The sequence below is a fragment of the Colobus angolensis genome, unplaced genomic scaffold (genome assembly GCF_000951035.1).
Source record: "Colobus angolensis palliatus isolate OR3802 unplaced genomic scaffold, Cang.pa_1.0 Scaffold210, whole genome shotgun sequence".
Lineage (NCBI taxonomy): Eukaryota > Metazoa > Chordata > Mammalia > Primates > Cercopithecidae > Colobus > Colobus angolensis.
Window position 1 is genome coordinate 2,083,231 of NW_012115267.1, and position 8,742 is coordinate 2,091,972.

At 50.1% G+C, this 8,742-nt stretch overlaps 1 long non-coding RNA gene across 1 annotated transcript; it reads right to left on the minus strand.

The window, feature by feature from the left end:
• Window positions 1–4,837: 4,837 nt before the first annotated feature.
• Window positions 4,838–8,152, minus strand: LOC105512377. Its single transcript, XR_001001837.1, has 3 exons — window positions 5,467–8,152; window positions 5,329–5,389; window positions 4,838–5,061 (listed from the first exon to the last, which is right to left on the minus strand). It is a non-coding gene; the product is annotated as an uncharacterized LOC105512377 (long non-coding RNA).
• Window positions 8,153–8,742: the final 590 nt, after the last annotated feature.

Below are 8,742 nucleotides of genomic sequence, written 5' to 3' on the forward strand. Positions count from 1 at the left end.
TTTCTTTCTTTCTTTTACTTTTTTCTTTTTCTTTCTTTCTTCCTTTCTCTCTCTCTCTCTTTCTTCTTTCTCTTTCTTTCTCTCACTTTCTTTCTTCTTCTTTTTCTTTTTTTTCTTTTTTTTTTGAGACAGGGTCTCACTCTTGTATCCCAGGTCAGAGTGCAGTGGCATGAACAGCTCACTGCAGCCTCATCCTCTGCAGCTTCAGCAATCCTCCCACACTGAGCCTCCTGAGTAGCTGGGACTGTAGCTGGGATTGTGCCCCACCACTCCCGGTTAATTTTTTGATTTTTTGTAGAGATAGAGTCTTGCCACGTTGCCCAGGCTGGCCTCAAACTCCTGGGCTCAAGTGATCTTCCCTTCTTGACCTCCCAAAATGCTAGGATTACAGTCATGAACCACCGTGCCCAGCCAACACCTCTTCTAAAATGTTAAATATCTCTGGGGAAGTTAAAAGACTTGTTGAAGTGACTCACATGTTAGTATGAAATGGTTTAACCTCACTGTCTTTCTCCTAATACCTCTTGAACATTGAGAATAGAGATATATTCAAGGGGCTGGGGGAAGGAGAGGAGAAGGAAATAGAAGTTGATTATTATAGTTGTTGTTGTTGTTGTTATTAGTTTTGTTTAGAGGGCATACCGCAGTGGGAAAGGCCTTGGTTGAGATGTGAATTGGAGTGGTGACAAGAGAGATTTGAATATGAGGATCTTTGAAAGTTAAAGTGCTCTCAAAGGATGGTAGAAGGGTTCTAAAAAAGAGGGGTTTTTTTCCTCTTATTTTCCCAGAAATTCTCTCTGGGACTGGGTACAGTATGTGGGCTCTTTACTATGCTTGGACTATTTTGAAAATAAAACTCAGCTGGGTGCAGTGGCTCATGCCCATAATTTCAGCACTATGGGAGGCCAGGGCGGGTGGGTCACCTGAGGTTGGGATCCGAGGCCATAGGCAGTCCTTTGGTCATATTTTTGGAATATTACCAATTCACCTGGCCAATGTGGTGAAACCCTGTCTCTACTAAAAATACAAAAAAAATAGCCAGGCGTGGTGATGCATGCCTGTAATCCCAGCTCTTCAGGAGGCTGAGGCAGAAGAATCTCTTGAACCCAGGAGACGGAGGTTGCAGTGAGTCGGGATCAAGCCACTGCATTCCAGCCTGGGTGACAGAGCCAGACTCCATCTCAAAAACAAACAAAAAAACAAACAAAAAGGAAAGAAAAGAAAAGAAAACTCCACACATCTGGACAAGCTAGGCAGGGGCTGAGGATAGAAGATGAACCAAAAACACTGTTAGCCCCTCCTTTCCTGGATGCCACTCTATCTAGCCTTTGCCCAAGAGGCCTTCATGCCTAATTGTAGCTTTTCGACAGGAAAAGCAGGACAGCTGCTGCTAATTTAATTACATCCAATTTGGGTGGTATTTATTGAGCCTTCTGCGTAAGGCACCTTCTTAACAATGTCCCAGCCCTCCACCACAGTCACCACTCACCTCCCCCCTACGACAAATCTGACTATAGGATTTCCAGGCAGAGAAGAAAACCTCCCACCTCGGGCTTCATCTGTAGGGGCCGCAGTCCAAGCCAGCGGCTTGGACTTTTTGTTTTCTCTGCACTCGGTTCTGATGCCGACACTGTGCAGGTTGTTACAGAACTGCTGGAGATAAGTGTGAGGGCACATGAAGGCATGGGAGGCATTCTTTCCAAATGGGGGAAGGACAGGAAGCAGACAAAGCAGGGCCTCTGCTGTCCTTAGGATTCTCATTTGTATGTTTCTGTTTCCAGAGCATCAGTGATGGGAAGTGTTTGCCTCTCTCTATCATTGAACTCAAGGCACAAAAAACCAAGGCAAAATAACACTTTTTAAAGGCTCTTGCCCCCAGTTGCATCAGCTCCATCGAGCAGGGTTGTGCAGTGCAAGGCTGGAATGGTTTCCAGGGCCTCTGTGGGGGAGAAGGGGAGAGCTGCCCTCCTCATCTCTGAAAATAGTGCTTTTCCCAAATTGCTTTTTCAAGTTTCCCTCCTTGAAATGTGAAATGACATCCTCCAAGCACACTGTTTGAATCTATGGCGTTATGTATATGTGGTGGCTTTAACACAGTCTCAGAGGGACTCCTAGGGAGGTGGGGAGGAGAGCCCTGAGGCTGGGGCACCTTGCTTGCTTTTGATGCAAAACTGCTCTCCAAAAATGGCTCTAGAGAAAGCAAGCCTTGAGATAGTGAAGAGAGTGGAGAAGCTTAGATTCTTTTTTAAATGGAAATTAGTTATTTCCACTGCAAAGAAGACATTTCCCTCAAAAGGGGGAAAATGTCTTAAAGACACCTCCCCCAGCTCAGCTAGCACTGGGACACAAGCAAAATGCCTGACTGGCCGGTAAATCATCTTGGGAGGAGAGAGTTTGAATAGAGGGGAAAGCAGAAAAGCAGAAGCCGGGCATAGTGTGAGCTGATTCCAGCAGAGACTGAAAGCAGCAAGGGGCCTGGGCTATGGGATACATAATTGGCTAACGAATAATAAAGCCAAAATTGGATATTAACAGCAATTAATTTCTGTAGAGGCACTGGGGAAAAGAGCTGCAGAAAACCCCATTGGGCCTTAAGCCGAAGCAATCTGAAATTAAACCAGTGTCTCAATTAAATGGGAATAAATATTGCCGCATCAATCTGTGTAGAGTGGGAGGGGGCTGACAGAAGCCCCCTGTGCAGCTCAGGGCACCTTCCTGCACGTCGGAAGGTCTCAGTGGCACAGCCTCCGTCAGGCACCACCCGGCCCACGACCTTGAGGCCAGGACTCCGAAAGTTGTTTCGGTGCACGGCCTGTTGACCCAAAGGGACCTTGTATCACTCACTGCACGCTGATGGACCCAACAGATGAGGAAACGGAAGGAATTGAGTTCTTTTGAAAACAGAGACCCCGTCCTAATGGCAGCAGCGGTTGCATTTGCAAGGAGATTCATGAAGACAGAAAGAGCCTTCTGCGCCTTCCTTCCAACCGACTTCTAGCTGCTCCGTCCCCTCCGGCGTGGGATCTGGAACTAACGCTGACTAAGGCCGAAGGAGGAATGAGTCTTTTTCCTTGCAGGTTGAAGATTTTTGTTGTGGTTTTGGCTTCTGTGGAGAGGGCTGCGGGGGAAGGGAAGGAGGGTGTTTGGGGATGGCGAGGACACGTCGCTGGGTCCTCAGGGAAAATGCCCGCTCCCTGGCAGGGTCACTGGGGCTATCCCGGAGAGGAGGCTGGAGGTATGGGCGGGGCGTCCTAATGGGGAGTTCAGGAGGATGCACTGAGACGGACTCAGCAAATAAAGCTCCAAACCCCCAAGCGCTTTCGCGGCGGGGTCCTCTCCCAACCTCCCCCCTGTCTGTAGCCCTTCCCAGGCTGCACCTGCCAGCCCCTTTCTTGCAAGTTCTGAGGCTTTCCGGGGTGCAGAGTGGGGTCCTCAAGGCCGCAGGTACTCAAGTGGATCGGAGAGAGGCCCGGAGGAGGACGAGGGAAGCAGGACTGCGGGCGCCGGGCGCACAGGCTGACCGGCTGCAAGGCCGTGGGGATGCGGCGTCTAGGCCCAGGCCTGCGGCTGGGGAGCCCTGCGGGTGGCCAGGGGAGGACGTGACCCCCCGCCCAGGCCTTCGGTCTGGCTCGGCCACCCTTGGAAGCTGAGGGTGTACCCTCGCCTCGATTCGTCCCTCTTCCTGCCCCCGACACCGTAATAATCTCTAACGTTGACCGTCGAGTGTCCGTCTGGCGCTAGAGTGAAATCAATGTGCATGGCAAATGGAAAAATGACCTCTCCGGGGACAGTCCCTGGCGTTTGTCGCCCCGAGCTGGGGGCGCCCTGACCTCTTCGCCTCCCCCTCGACTTAGAACTTGGGCTTGGGGCTCATCCTAGAAAGAACCTGAGACTAACTCGCGTCTACCCACACCTCCGATGGGTCCAAAGCTTTGGGAACTGCAGGAGGACCCGAATCTCAGGAGTTCCAGGTCTGCATGATTCGGGACAGAAAGAGAAAGAAAAAAAAAAAAAAAATCAAGACTGGGAAATGGAAGCAAAAAAGAAAAGGGAAACCAGCGCCTGCTCATCTTCTCTTTGCTCCATGGAGAAGTCCCTGGCGCATTCCAAGAGAAAGAGACGAGAACGCCTCGTGCGTGCTGGGAAGCGAGTCACTGAGAAGCCCTGGGCGCGGTCCGGGCCGTCAGGGGCCGAAATGGGGCCCGCGCCTACAGTCGTGGAGCGGCAACTCGACGCAGAACCGCCCTGGGAACATCACACGAAGTTGCAATATGCACTTGCAGCCAAAGTATTGCCTCCTGGACCCCAGGTCTCAGTATTTTGTGTGTGCTTAAGCAACAAATAGGTTGGATTTGAATTTCAAAAGAACCCTCCCAGTGTAATTTTGAGAGAGAAAGCTCTTAGTGATTCTGGAAGTTTGTTTTCTGGGCTTCCGGGCCCCTGACCCAGTCCCTCAGGTCTTGGTAGCGTTTCTATTTTAAGACAAAAGGGAGAAGGATAGGAAATAAAAAGATGAACCTATTGAGAGTTGCTGACACTTTTATTTCTGACCTGGAACATTCCTTGCCCTCAATAAGGCCTGATTTTTTTTTTTCTTTTCTTTTTTCTTTGAGGCCATCTAAATTTGTTGCAGGAAGATCATTCCAGGCCTTCTACACAGCTCTATAAGGCAAAAAGCCACACACATTGCCTCCCATAAATTCCGTCTGAAGTCCTTTTTTCTTATATGTCTACATTTGTGATGCAATTAAATATTGAATACATTTTCTTTTAAAAAAGCTGAAATGAGATTGAGAAAGACTTGGCAAAACACCCAATGAAAGAATTGTAGATGGGATTTGGGGAAAAAAGTCTTTATTGGGTACCATCATTCTCATTATTGTTATTATTGACATCCTCGTCACTGTGAATCAGCCAGCCCAGCCTCCAACACACATACCACCAGCACAACTCCTCATGTTGACTCATGGGCCCTGAAACCACCCACAGAGTAGATGAGGGAAGGGAGGCTCCATCTGTCCTAGGGAGAATGCTTTGCAGCTGCCCCCAAAAGACTCCATTCTAAGGTTGGAATGGGAGGAGGGTATTATGTAAGTTCAAGAGGAGGAAAGAGAAAACGTTTTCCCTGTGGAAGCAGCATAGGTGGATGGACTTTTGGTGGCTAAATGCCTTCCTCTAAATGCTAGCATTGGATATGGTTATGTGGGAAAATGTATGTGTGCATATGGGCACACCCCTCCTCCAAATTCTCTCTGGCAAAAGCTCCTCAAACATTCACAAAAGCTGCCCCCCTCCCTTTGGTAACAGAAGTAACTTACAGGAGTTTACCTTTGCCTCTGTTAGAAGGTCTGGAGTCTCTTTTCCGCTTAAGCGGAGATCTGGGCTGTTTCTGGCAGGGGGAAAGAAGAATATCACCAATTTTTCCTTTGATACATTTCTAAATCTGGAAGTATCTGGTAGAGTTACCCGAAGAATCGTATAAGCTTGCATCACGTTGAGGACTGTGATGGCGGCGGTGCATATGAGCCCATCAGAGCCTTCTTCACATATTCAGTCAGCAAACTGCCTCAACCTTGTCCTACTTTTTCTTAACCATATAATTCCCCTTTCACTTAAGCCATAGACTGTAGCTAGAGGGGCTCAAATAGGTAATAAGAGAGAAGATGTTAAAGAGTTAAATGCCCTCAAAGGGGAGAAACATCCAGGTTTCTTGTAAAATTACTGGTGGCATCAATAGGCCCCAAATACAGAAGGCTGACCTTCACTTGGACACCTTATTCGAGCACAGAAGGAGCCTGGCAATTATACCCAGGACCAAGTGGTCCATTGGTCTCTTTGCCATTTTCGACCATTAAAGCCCTACATAAAAACATACATTTTGTAATGAGACCCACCCAGTAGACACAAGCAAATGCCCACACCCTTGCACACAGACCTAGTAGACCCAGAACACTCCCACACACATTAAAGCTTTCTGGAACAAGAGTTTACATAAGTAGTGAAGTAAAAAATATGCCCCTCCCATCATAGATTATCCACAGCAGAAACCTAGCAGGCGTCAGCCATGGTACCTGCGGTTTAAGCTCTCAGCTTAAAGCGTCTGAAAGGGGCATTACGTGGGAAGGCATCCGGAGATTTTACCGGAGGGCACATCCGCGAAGGGTACAGCAATCTCTGAAGGAATTACGGGGAAGCAATTACCAAAAAGAGGCTCGTGAATGTGGACATTTGTGGGGCAAGGGGGTTAGTAATCAGAGGCTTAAACCATGCCTAAAAGAAGCATCCAGCAGCCTTCACAGTGAGCAGAGGGGGCAGAGCAAGGGGCTTTACACCCCAATAAGGCCCAGCACTGACTGCTTTCTTCTTCCCAAACCTGTCCAGAAAGGGCGAAGGGGACACCAGAACTCAGAAAGCTACTAGTTTCAGGGGAGGTATATTTTGAAGGCAATGGCAAATAGACAAGGCTTGTTAAGGCTCAGGGGTGAGAGAAGCTGTTTTCCCTTTCTGTCCTGCAGCCAAGCTTGCCTTCTGGGTCTCCAGAGGCAGCCCAGCACCTGCAGTCTGCAAGATGTGCACTGCAGCTTTCTCTCTGCAGGGGCAAGCAGGTTGTGCCACATTCTGCAGACCCAGAGAAGGTTCTGGAAGTATCTAGGTGGGGTGCTACACACTTAACCTCTGCTTGACTCTAAACACTGCCTTAGGAGGGCAAATGAAGAGCCTAAGAGGTAAAAATTACACAAGGATTGCACATAGTAGGTACTCAATAAATATTTGGGGGAACTGAGGCCAGGGAGGGGCCCTGATCCAAGGCATCACTGAGTACTAATTTATTTAGCAGGCTAGACTGAGGCTTTGGAGAGGAAAGAAGTCCTCAGTAAGCTTCAGTGGGGACTCTTAGGCCTTGATTACTGTGTCAGGAATCAAATTAATCTCCTAAACATCCCTTATGGCCTTGGCCTTGCAAAGCCAGGCCTCTGCCATGCTCGGGGGAAGGGATGCAGCAGGCTTCCTGGGCAGAAGGATCCAGCTCTTGGCCTCCTTTCTCTGCTCCTCCCTCTACTGCAGGGACCTGCCCCTCCTCCATTTCCTCCACCTGGAAATTAATGAGCTTAGGTCTTGCCCCATCCGCTGCAGCTTGGTGGTTAATACAGAGCTGGAAATGGGATGAGATTGTGGCAGCGCAGTACCAGGGGGGTCTCTAGGACCAGCTGCTGCTCAGGGTCTAGTGATGGGAGGAAGGCCTGATTTGGGAAGCAGGTTCTTCAGGATGAAAAACTTAACCCTTTCCATTCCCTGACAGCCTCTTTCAAAACAGTCTTTCCTCAGACCCCCACTTGCACACATTCTGTTTTTCCTTCTGTTCACATTTTTAAAGGAACACATGTCTCCCTTGGGTCCATGTAGGTTATTGTGCCTCTCCCTTCCTCTGCAGCTCCTGGATCTCTGCCTGAAACTGCAATAACAGCTACAGGGAGGGCTTGAGGTGCTCCTTAGAGCCATGGCCAGGCTTTCAGCTCCGATGGAGCTTGTGAACCCGCTGGGAACTGGCTCCTTCTTGTCCACATAGCTTAGGGACTTCCTTAAGCTTGTCAGGTGTTCTCAGCTCTACAGCAAAGGGTGACAAACAGCTCCCCCTCTCCCTTCCAACCGCCTGCCCTCCTCCCCAAACCTCAAGCAGAACACAATATATCCGCAGTCCAGGCCCTGAGGCAGTCTGCCAGTCTCTGGATGCCAAATTATTATTTTTTTTTAAGGGCAAATCAAAAAACTCAGCTCAGAACAAAAACACAGTCACGGAGGAAAGTGTCGACCCACATACAATGAGTCCTGAGCCCAGAGAAAAATCTGCACACACAAGCACTCCGCAATGCGCTCCCAAGCGACCCCCTCCCCACGCACACCGCATCTGTGCTGCACAGATCTGCTTCTGTCACAGAACCAGCTTCTGTTTCTCTCCCTGAGTCTGTTTGCATCTCTAAGCCCCTGTCTGTCACAGGCTGCACACCTCCCCACCCCACGGGCTCCGGTGCGGGACAGGCAGCCGGAGGGAGCTGGAGACCCCTCCCCTCGCGCCCGCAGCCGCTGCGCTGAGGTCTGCGGAGGGCGCCTGGTTCGGTCGGTCGCTCCTTCCTTGGCGGGCCCTTGCCGACCCACGGTGCTCAGCCAGCCCCATTCTTGGCATTCACCGCGTGCCTTAATTGTATGGACATTTAAATCAAGGTCCGCTGTGAACACGGAGAGAGAGGCCTTTCTCCTGAGGAAGGAAAGGAGGAAGGAAGGAAGGAAGGAAGGAAGGAAGGAAGGAAGGAAGGAAGGAAGGAAGGAAGGAAGGAAGGAAAGGTGAAAGAAAGGAAGGGGGGTGGGTAGAAGATGGAATAAGAAAACCAGGAAAAAGAAATAAAAAGCGACGCGTGTGCGTGCGCACTGACAGCGGGGAGAGGGATGGGGGTGGGGAGCGCCGGAGGAAGGGACCACAGTATCCTCCCCGCCGCAGCTCCCCCAATCACACAGACAATGAGATAACAGCCACGTCTTCCAAAGGCTCTTTGTTCTCCCCCATCCTTTCGCATCCAGGCTTTTTCCTGCAAAGCGGAGGGGGTGGAGGGATGGGGGTGTGGGTGGAAGTGGGAGACGGAGGGGTGCCTCCCCCGTGTTAATTACCCCGGCTCCCCTCGCCCCTTTCCCCGCGCCTCGCCTCCCCTGCAGCTCCAGACAATGAAAAAACAACATCGACCCCACCTC